Source organism: Microtus ochrogaster (assembly GCF_000317375.1).
Source record: "Microtus ochrogaster isolate Prairie Vole_2 chromosome 14 unlocalized genomic scaffold, MicOch1.0 chr14_random_3, whole genome shotgun sequence".
NCBI classification, from domain to species: Eukaryota; Metazoa; Chordata; class Mammalia; order Rodentia; family Cricetidae; genus Microtus; species Microtus ochrogaster.
This window is the reverse complement of record NW_004949098.1, coordinates 14,966,757-14,976,696: the sequence shown is the minus strand read 5'-3', so window position 1 is coordinate 14,976,696 and position 9,940 is coordinate 14,966,757.

Sequence of the window (9,940 nt, the reverse complement as noted above, 5' to 3'; positions counted from 1 at the left end):
TTTTTTTTTTGAGACAGTGTTTCTCTGTCCTGGAACTGGTTCTTATAGACCAGGCTGGCCTTTAACTCACAGCAATCCAAAGTCATTGAATTTGTATCTCCAGGCACTAGAAAATTTCAGGCCAACAGACATCTTTTACAAAGAATTCAATACCACTGCCAGCAAACCAGAAATGCTTCTTTATAAACAAAACACAGCACAGAAACTAAACCATGCCAGTATTTAGTCTGAATGAAATGAAGATAAAATTCAGTAAGAGTATGGATTTAAAATATCATTCCTGACTACCTACAAGTCACAAAAATTTTACAATCAGCATCAGTTTTATGATTTTTTTCCCCAAGTTCCAAGTGCAGGTAGACAACTCTGTCTGGAACCACTATGTAAACTAAGATAAGAAAAACAAACAAATAACTCTAAATTTGTTGACTACACATTTTCAGTTTTCCATGTCAAATATTTGATAAGGTCTGAGCTACAAATTCTAGAGTGCTTTCAAGAATCTCATCACAGTTGACTTTGTTGTGGGTTTTTGAGACTTGTATACAGAGCTTTATTTTCTTCCATGACCATGTAATTACAGACAAAAATTTTTGTTTCTACTGTCTATTTAAATCATGATGTTCTTCTACAGGTTGTCATTGTACTCAGTTTTTGCTTTTTAACAATTGCAATTTAATAATATGACAATATGTTGGATGAAAGAGTAGAATCATTTTTAAAGAAGGTATTAATTAATGAAGAAAGATTCTATATAAAAGACAAGAAGTGAAGTGGGAGAGGACCTAGGGGAAGTTACTACAAAGAATGTGGACAAATTTGGTAAAGTTCTATTGAGTGACATTATCTAAGAAGTAGCAAAAATATTGTATTATTATTTTAATTTACAAAATGATAAAATATTAAGGGAAATAAAGATTCAGAGCCATCATTAAATACACCACTAATGTCACAGGAAGAGTCATCTCAGTCAAGAAGAGATGTCAGGAGAGAAAAATCCTGCTGATACCTGTTACCAAAATTACTTTCTTCTCAGAGTGGGTAAATTATTTTCTGATACTTAAGCTACTGAATCCGTACTACTTCATTATAAAGCCTTTGAAAAATAATATAGGCCCAATGTTAATTTAATCATGAGGAGACAAAGTATTACAAAACAAGTTCAATTTATGGAGTAATTGATATTCTTTGTTTAAAACTGACAAGAAGGGGAAATTCTCCAGAGGAATTCCAAGCTGTTCTAGAATGAAAGAGATTAAAAAAAATACATGGCACTAACAATAGCCTGTAGAGCAAGTCCATTTTATTACAAAAGAAAATGTCTGACACAGTTATGAAAGAAATAGTCTTGCAGGATGGTAAACTAATGCTGATTTCCTAATTATATGACTTTACTAAAGTTATAAATAAGATGAACAGGGTCTGGGAAGAAAGCTCAGTGATTAAGAGCATTTGTTACTTTTGCAGAGGTCCAGTGTTCAATTTCCAGCACCCTTATGATGGATGGCTCAGGGGGACTTGATGACTTGCTCTGACCTCTACAACAGTAAGCACATATCTTTTTCACACATATACATTCAGATTAGACACTCACACATGAAATAAAAAATAATAAACCTTAACATTTTAACTAAATAAATAAATAAATTATATGCTTATCATATCCTCTGTATCAAGAAATAAAGGTAGTTGACCATACATTTTTTGGAAATTAAATTCAATTACAATTAATAAAGAAAACAAAAGCAATTCTAAAAATCTCTACAAAATATTTTGTTTTATTGCCTTGCTTTATCTTTTTGGTCAAAATACAATCGAACCATCATTAAAACATTTTGTGTGTTTTCAATGGAGATTTCCCTGTTGACTGAGGTTTCTATTCTGCCCAATCCTGCACTTGTTCAGTCCCAAAGAAATTCTCCTCTTCTTCCAGCCTATACTTTCTGCCTCACTACTTGTCCAATCAGCATTTTATTAAAAAATGATACAAGTGACAGAATAAAAGACCATTGTCCCACAGCATTTCCCCAAACAGTAATATCCTGGGTATTGGTCTTTTCCCTATGTCTTTGCTAATAGGTGGAAGAACCTTTATGAGGTGGGGTTGGGAGAAGGTAATTAGCTCTGGGGAACCATTTTCTTTACAAGGAATTGCTGTCATGAGGGTCGGTTTAATCATCAGCCTGTCTGTCCACTTTCAGGCTTTCTGTCTCCTTATGACTCATCTGTTTACGAAGCCCATTTGTCATCTTTTATATGCATATTGTGTGATATATCCAAAGTAACTCCAGAAGAAGATAAACAGATTTGAGTGCTCATTGCTTTACTTTCTCATTCTCATAGATAGCTAAATAAGCACCTTTTTTTTAAAGCACCTTGTAACAGGTACTTTGATATAGTATCAAGAAGCAGTAAAAAAAAATGTCTTTTTAAACCAAATAATTTCCTTCTCACACCCAAAGATGATACATACTTCTAATAAATTTTCCAAGCAAACATGGAGCATTTTTTCAAAAATCAATTGCAATAAATATCTTTAGGCTCATGCCCGTCACAGCACACAAAAATTCTTGTTTTGGGACATAGAGTCTCAATACTCAATCTCTGTCATCTGACTCTGTACAATACTGATCACCATGATGAAAGGCATGGCATATAAAATCAGACCCACTTTCTTAGTTATGGTCTCTATCTGTGAAGAACTCCATGACCATGGCAACTATTAAAGAAGAAAACATTTGCCGCTTGGTGATGGCACATGCCTTTAATCCCAGGACATGGCAGTCAGAGGCAGGAGGATCTCTGTGAATTTGAGGTCAGCCTGGTCAACAAGAGCTAGTTCCAGGACAGGCTGCAAAGCTACAGAGAAACTGTTTTGAAACAAAACAAAACAACAAGAAAAATCAACAAAAAAAAAAAAGGAAAACATTTAATAGGGGCTGGTTTGCTGTTTCAGACTCCATTGGTCCCTTATTTTCATGATTGGAAGCCTGGTATCACACAGGAATACATAGTTCTGAAGAGGTAGCTGAGGCTTCTGTATCTGGATCCCCAAGTAGCAGCAAGAGACAGCGACACTGGACAGGTTTGAGCACCTGAGACTCCATAGCCTGATCCAAGTGACATATTTCCTCCAGAAATTCCACACCTACTTCAATAAGGTATTCTAAAAGTGTCACTCCCTATGGATCAAGCTCTTCAACACATGAATCTGTGAAGGGCATTTTTATTCAAATCACCACATTCTGTTCCCTAGCACCCTTGGGCTCATAAAATTCTTAATTGTAATACCATAAAAAAGCAAACTGAAAAGAAAGATTACAAGCATCTCTCATCAAATATTATAAGATATACATTACTGTTAAAAAAGGCAGCTAAAAGAACATGGGGAAGAAATGCTAGGCCAAACCAAGACCACAAGCAAGCTGAGTAAAATCAAAATTCCACATCTCTATGTCTGATGTAAGAGTGTTCTTCATCTCTCCAGTTCCATTCAGTTTTGTTTCACTTTCTGTGGACGGCATTACCCAGCAGGTAGCTCATGAATCTGGAATCTACAAAACCTTTAGATCTGAAAGACTATCAAGGACTATTACATAACCCCCTTTTTTCTATCTTTTATTCTAAAGCCAGAACCACATAGGTGAAATGTCCAAGTTCTGCTGCTTTCTAGGGTTGAAATTTTCCACCTTTGTTCAAATATATCTTCATCCATTTTCTGTTTTCCATGGCTTCCCCAATAGTCTAAGTTTTATTGTCTTAGAACATACTCTGTTGGAAGAACTTACCTCAAACTCTGCTCCCTGGCTTTGAGGATTAAAGCTCTAAACTTTTGTTTAACTGCTTTCACAGGTTAGAAGCTTAGCTGGATAGGATCTTGACCTGATATCACCATTTACTTTATTTCATTTAAAATCAGGGTTTTCTTTCATCTGTTTATCTACTTGTATATAGAATTTATCTCCATTCCATTTTCTGTTGCCCATTTATTCTCAGTCGGTACATTTTTGTAATTTTATTTTCCCAGTTTGCTCCTTTTCATTATAGGTCTGCATAAAAGGGAATGAATATTTATAAACATATGATACTCAAGATTAAGTTGTCTTCATATTTCCTCTGCCAATACAGTTCATATAAACTCTTCAATTTAGCCTCAGGCAAGGAGACAAAGGCAAATAGCAGCCACATTCTTTGCCAAAATATCAGAAAAATAAACCCTAGACCACATAATAAAATTGTTCTTGTCTGAAACCTCTTGAGCCAGATGCCTACAGTACGTTATAGGTACCATCAGTACAACGGTTTTCCATGTTCCTACTAAAATGGTCCATTAATCCACACTTAAAGTGTTCAACTGTTTTTCTAATCTAAAATTCCAACTCCACCTTCCTCCAAACAAAAGCATGGTCAAGCCTGTCACAATCATACTCCATCCAGTCCCTGGTAACAACTTGTCTTTGCTAGGATCTCTGTTGCTAGGAAAAGACACTATGACCATGGCAACTCTTTTAAAGGAAATCATTTAATTAGGGCTGGATTACAATTTCAGAGGTTTGTTTATCTTCTTGGTAGAAAGCATGGTGGCATAAAGGTGCTGGAGATGAGGTTGAGAGTTCTACATATAGATCCCCAGGCAACAGGTTTGAACATCTGAGATCTCAAAGACTAATTCCAGTGAAACAACATTCCACCAATACCACATCTAATTCAAGAAGACCTCAACTTCTAAGAGTGTTACTCCTTAAAGTTTAAACATTAAAACACATGAGTCTATGTTGTTATTTGGGGTGATAAATTCAGAATACTACTAAACTAGTTCTGGGAGGGAGGAAACAGTGGCTGCAATCAATTATGAACAGAAACTAGGATGCAGAACATGTGATGTGTAGAGGGTGTAACATGTGATCATTCTAAGAAGAATTTAAATCGCATTCTCATGGGGAATCAAGACTATAACACCATGTTTGATGATGCCAAGCATGAATATGACAGTCTACTCACTATGCATGTTACTGATGAGAAGAGTTTCATGAATAGACACTTACTGATCAGTTCCCAAACTACACCCTCTATTGGTTATGTACACAGTACAGAGGAAAAAGCAGAAATAGAATACTGGATGAATTCTTCTCTCTCCAGGAGAGATACACAGATCAAGAAGCAAACAATTTTCCTAGTCACATGATTGACCTTCTCAGAGGACTAGAGACCTTGAGGGGATGGAAATAAAGCTCAGTAGTTAAAAGACCTTAGACTCTTTGTTTGTATTACTCTACATTTATGATTGTGGGGAAGGCCAGGATATACTACTGTTTAAATTATATCTCTGCTGAAAACTGTAATTTTACCTCTTAAGTGTAAGCAAGCACCCAGAATTGAAACTCTCTGTCTCACTATTATATTGAAAAATATAACTAAATTTATTCCAATCTTCATCTTCCATGTTTCATGCAGACAATTTCTTCTGATGCTCACCTCATCAGGTAACTGCATATCTCTAGTTTCATTTTTTCTTTTTTAAAATTGCTTTATTTTTATCAGTATTTCTGTTTTCCTATATGTATGTCTATAAACCATATGTGTTCACCCTTTATTTTATGATGATGGCAGTGATTTTCTGGTGTCTCTCACATAACATGGCTAATTGGTGGCTGTTTATTATTTTGTTGTTTTTCTTTGATTTCTCATTGTTGTATAGAAAGTGTTCTGGGGTCCTTTCACCAGCCACTTGCAGGAAGTCTCTTGAAGATTCTGAGCCTTATCTTTGCTATTTGAAATTCATTTATAATAATAATAATAATAATAATAATAATAAGAAGAAGAAGAAGAAGAAGAAGAAGAAGAAGAAGAAGAAGAAGAAAGATACCTTGCTCAGCCTAGATATGGGGGGAGAGCCTTGGTCCTGCCTCAAATTGATATGCCAAAATTTGTTGACTCCCCATGGGAAGACTTACTCTCTCTGAGGAGTGGATGGGGGGAAGAATGAGGGAAAGGTGAGGGGAGCAGGGGGAAGGAAAGGAGTGGGACCTGGGATTAGTATGCAAAATAAAATATTGTTTTAAAAATAATAAATAAATTTGAAAAAAAACAAGATTAACACAAATGCACAGATCCGCACATGTGAACCTATACATACACATGTACCTCACACATGCATGTAACCATACAAGCAAAAACAAAACTTAAAATTCTGATCAAAAAAAAAAAGAACTCTTCAGCTTGATTGTGCAGTTTCAGGAGATTCAATAATCAAGTGAAGCTGAGTCTACCATTAAAGGAACAAAGTTTCTGTTTCACTACTTTATGATTTATTTTTATAGACCCCATTTCTTTCTCTGAAAGGTTTCTGTTACATTTTGTAAAAAATGTATAGTTTGCTGACTGTTGCTAATTAAAGTGATGTATTTTATTAGCAAATAAAATATCTATTCAATAAATTCATGGCATAATGAAATAACAAAAGCAAAGGTTTGTTTTGGTTTGTAATCTCTTCTTTTCATACTTTTTTCAATGTTGATGGAGCATAGGGAAGAATATTCCTTTACTACCAGGAATAAAGAAGAAGTAAGATAGGAAGATTTTTAGTTTTCAAAGTACCTAAACTTCCGTTTTCTGTATCATGGAATGAAACAATCATAAAAGCTCTCAGGGGTTTCACATACTGAATGAATAGCATGGCATTTATTATTATAGCATTACCTGATGCATTTATCTAATTATTCTTTTTCAATACAATATTGGGATCACAACTTAATGATCAGAGAACTGGCAGGAAAATGACCAGTGACCTCCTATCTTTTATGCTCTTCCATCCAATAAGGCTGAGATCCTCTCTAAACACTTCCTATTAGTTCATGTCTCTCTTTTCATTTCTGATTTTGTTCATTTGGATGTTGTCTTGCCACCTTTTCATTAATCTGGATAAGGGTTTGTCAATCTTATTGATTTTCTCAAAGAACTAGCTCTTTCTTTCATTGATTCTTTGTATTGTTTCTTTGTTTCTATTTTGTGGATTTCTGCTCTCAATTTGATTATTTCCTGCCATCTGGTTGACTTGAGTGAGTTCACTTCTTTTTGTTCTAAGGTATTCATATGTTAATTTACTAGTGTGGGATTTTTCCATCTTCTTTATGTAGGCAATTAGTGATAACTTTCCACTTAACGCTGCTTTCAATGTGGGTGCTTTTATACTAGGGCATAGATATTCAGGATTGAGACTTCCTCCTGATAAATTGTTCCTGTTATGAGTATAAAGTGTCCTTTTCCATCTCTTATGATTAATTTTGGTTTGAAATCAATTCTGTTAGATATTAGTATAGCCATACCCGCTTGTTTCATTGGTCCATTTGATTGGAAAGCCTTTTCCCAATTCTTTATTCTGAGGTAGTGTCTGTCATTGAGTTTGAGGTTTGTTTCTTGTATACAGCCATGTGGTGGTTTCTCAGGAAACTGGGAGTCAACCTACCTCAGGACCCAGCAATTCCACTCTTGAGAATACACCCAAAAGATGCCCAATTATACTACAAAAGCATTTGTTCAACTATGTTCATAGCAGCACTATTTGTAATAGCCAGAACCTGGAAACAACCTAGGTGCCTTTCAATAGAAGAATTGATAAAGAAGATGTGGCACATATACACTTTAGAGTTCTACTCAGCAGTAAAAAACAATGACATCTTGAATTTTGCATGCAAATGGATGAAAATAGAAAATACTTTACTGAGTGAGATAACCCAGACCCAAAAAGAGGAATATGGTATGTACTCATTCACAAGTGGATTCTAGCCATAAACAAAGGACATTGAGTCTATTGTTTATGAACCTAGAGAAGCTAAATAAGAAGGTGAACTCAAAGAAAAACATATATTTATTCTCCTGGATATTGGACGTAGACAAGATCACCAGGCAAAAGGTGGGTGCATGGGAATGGGGTTTGGGGGAGGGGATAGGGAGAGAGGAAAGGGAGAAGAAGAGGTTTGGGGAGAGCTTGGGTGAATGGAATGGTTGAGATAGAGGAAGGGTCAATATGGGAGCAGAGAAGAAGATAAATAAGGGAGACATTTTAGGGTTGGCAAGAGACTTGACTCTAGAGGGGTTCCCAGGTGTCCAGGGAAACATCCCCAGCTAGGTCCTTGGGCAGCTGAGGAGAGGGAGCCTGAAATGGCCCAGTCCTGTAGCCATACTGATGAATATCTTGCATATCACCATAGAACCTTTATCTGGCGATGGATGGATATAGAGACAGAGATCCACACTGGAGCATCGGACTGAGCTCCCAAGGTCCCAATGAGGAGCAGAAGGAGGGAGAACATGAGCAAGGAAGTCAGGACCTCCAGGGGTACACCCACCCACTAAGACAGTGGGGATGATCTATTGGGAGCTCACCAAGGCCAGTTGGACTGGGAATGAAAAATCATTGGATAAAATTGGACTCTGTGAACATGGCGGACAATGAGGGCTGATGAGAAGCCAAGGATAATGGCACTGGGTTTTGATCCTACTTCATGTACTGGCTTTGTGGGAGCCTAGTCTGTTTGGATGCTCGTCTTCCTATACCAGGATGGAGAGGGGAGGGCCTTGGACTTTCCACAGGGCAGGGAACCCTGACTGCTCTTTGGACTGGAGAGGAAAGGGGGGGGGAGTGGGGGCGGAGGGGAGGGAAATCGAGGCCGGGAGGAGGCAGAAATTTTTAATTAAATAAAATTATAAACATGAAAAGTTATCCAACATGAAAAGAAGAAAAACAAATGATAAAAATATCATGCAATATTTGCAAATAAATTTAAACAATTTTTTTTTAATTTCAGGACCAACTGATGGTATTGTGATTATTCAGATTCCACTCTCCTTGTGAATCTCCCTTTAAGAACCATCACCCATCTTCTACAGGTAAAATGAGAACCTTCTACACAGTAATGGAGATACCTCTATTGGATTCTGAGAAGTCAGGTCAGTTTCCAAAGCTATTATGATATATGATTCCAACCAAGTCCCTGGATTCCCATACAGGTTCATTGACCATGGGTCAGGAAAAGATAATAAAACTAAAAATCAGAAGAGTAAAAGGCAAGAAAATTAAAGTCCATTACCACACATGAAGCATAAAATATCTTCCCAAAGTGTTGTACTTCAGAACACAAAAGTCCCTGGCAGGAGTAAGCAGCTTTCCCTGTATATTACTTCTCTGGGTTGTTGAACAAACCCCAATCTAAGTATGTCAATAGAAAATATGAGAAAATGCAAAGGAGTCAAGTCATTTAAGATATCTACTTTACAAATATTGAGTTACATTCAGGGAAATCTTCCTTTGAGCTACAGCAATCTTGACATGGCCAATGAGCTAGAAAAAACTAGTCTGCATGTAAATTCTAAGGAAAGAAATCTTAGAAAATTTATGTGAGTCAAATCTCATCCTAGTTCCCACTGCCTTGGCTATATTTGATGTTGATTTGTTTGTACAGGTAGAAATCTTGGGATGAATCAAGGTAGTACACAAGGAGTAAATGTTGGTAATTAGCAGTTTTTTTGTGTTGTTTTCAGTATACTTTGAAACTAACACTTGTGAATAAATTGAAATTGTTATTGTCCTGTTTTGTCAAGTTTTTTTTTCTTTAAAACTTTATCTTTTACTCTTCTAACACAGAGTTCTAGAAAAGCTGCCCTCTGGGAGAATTTCACTAAGAAAAATTCGCACAAAAATAAATTTTGGTTTTTGATCATCTGTTGGGATCTCTGTGACCACCATTGTCAATCGACTAATGATCAACAGGAGGTAAGAAGGCAGTTGGGTTCATGACTTACAGATAATGTTGGTTCGAACTTCATGAGTCTGACTCCATGTAGTTTATTTTAAATATATTTAAGAACAGTAAAATTTGATGACAATCATTTCAATGCCTTGGGCAAAATAAAATACAAAATAAAATAAATAAATATACTA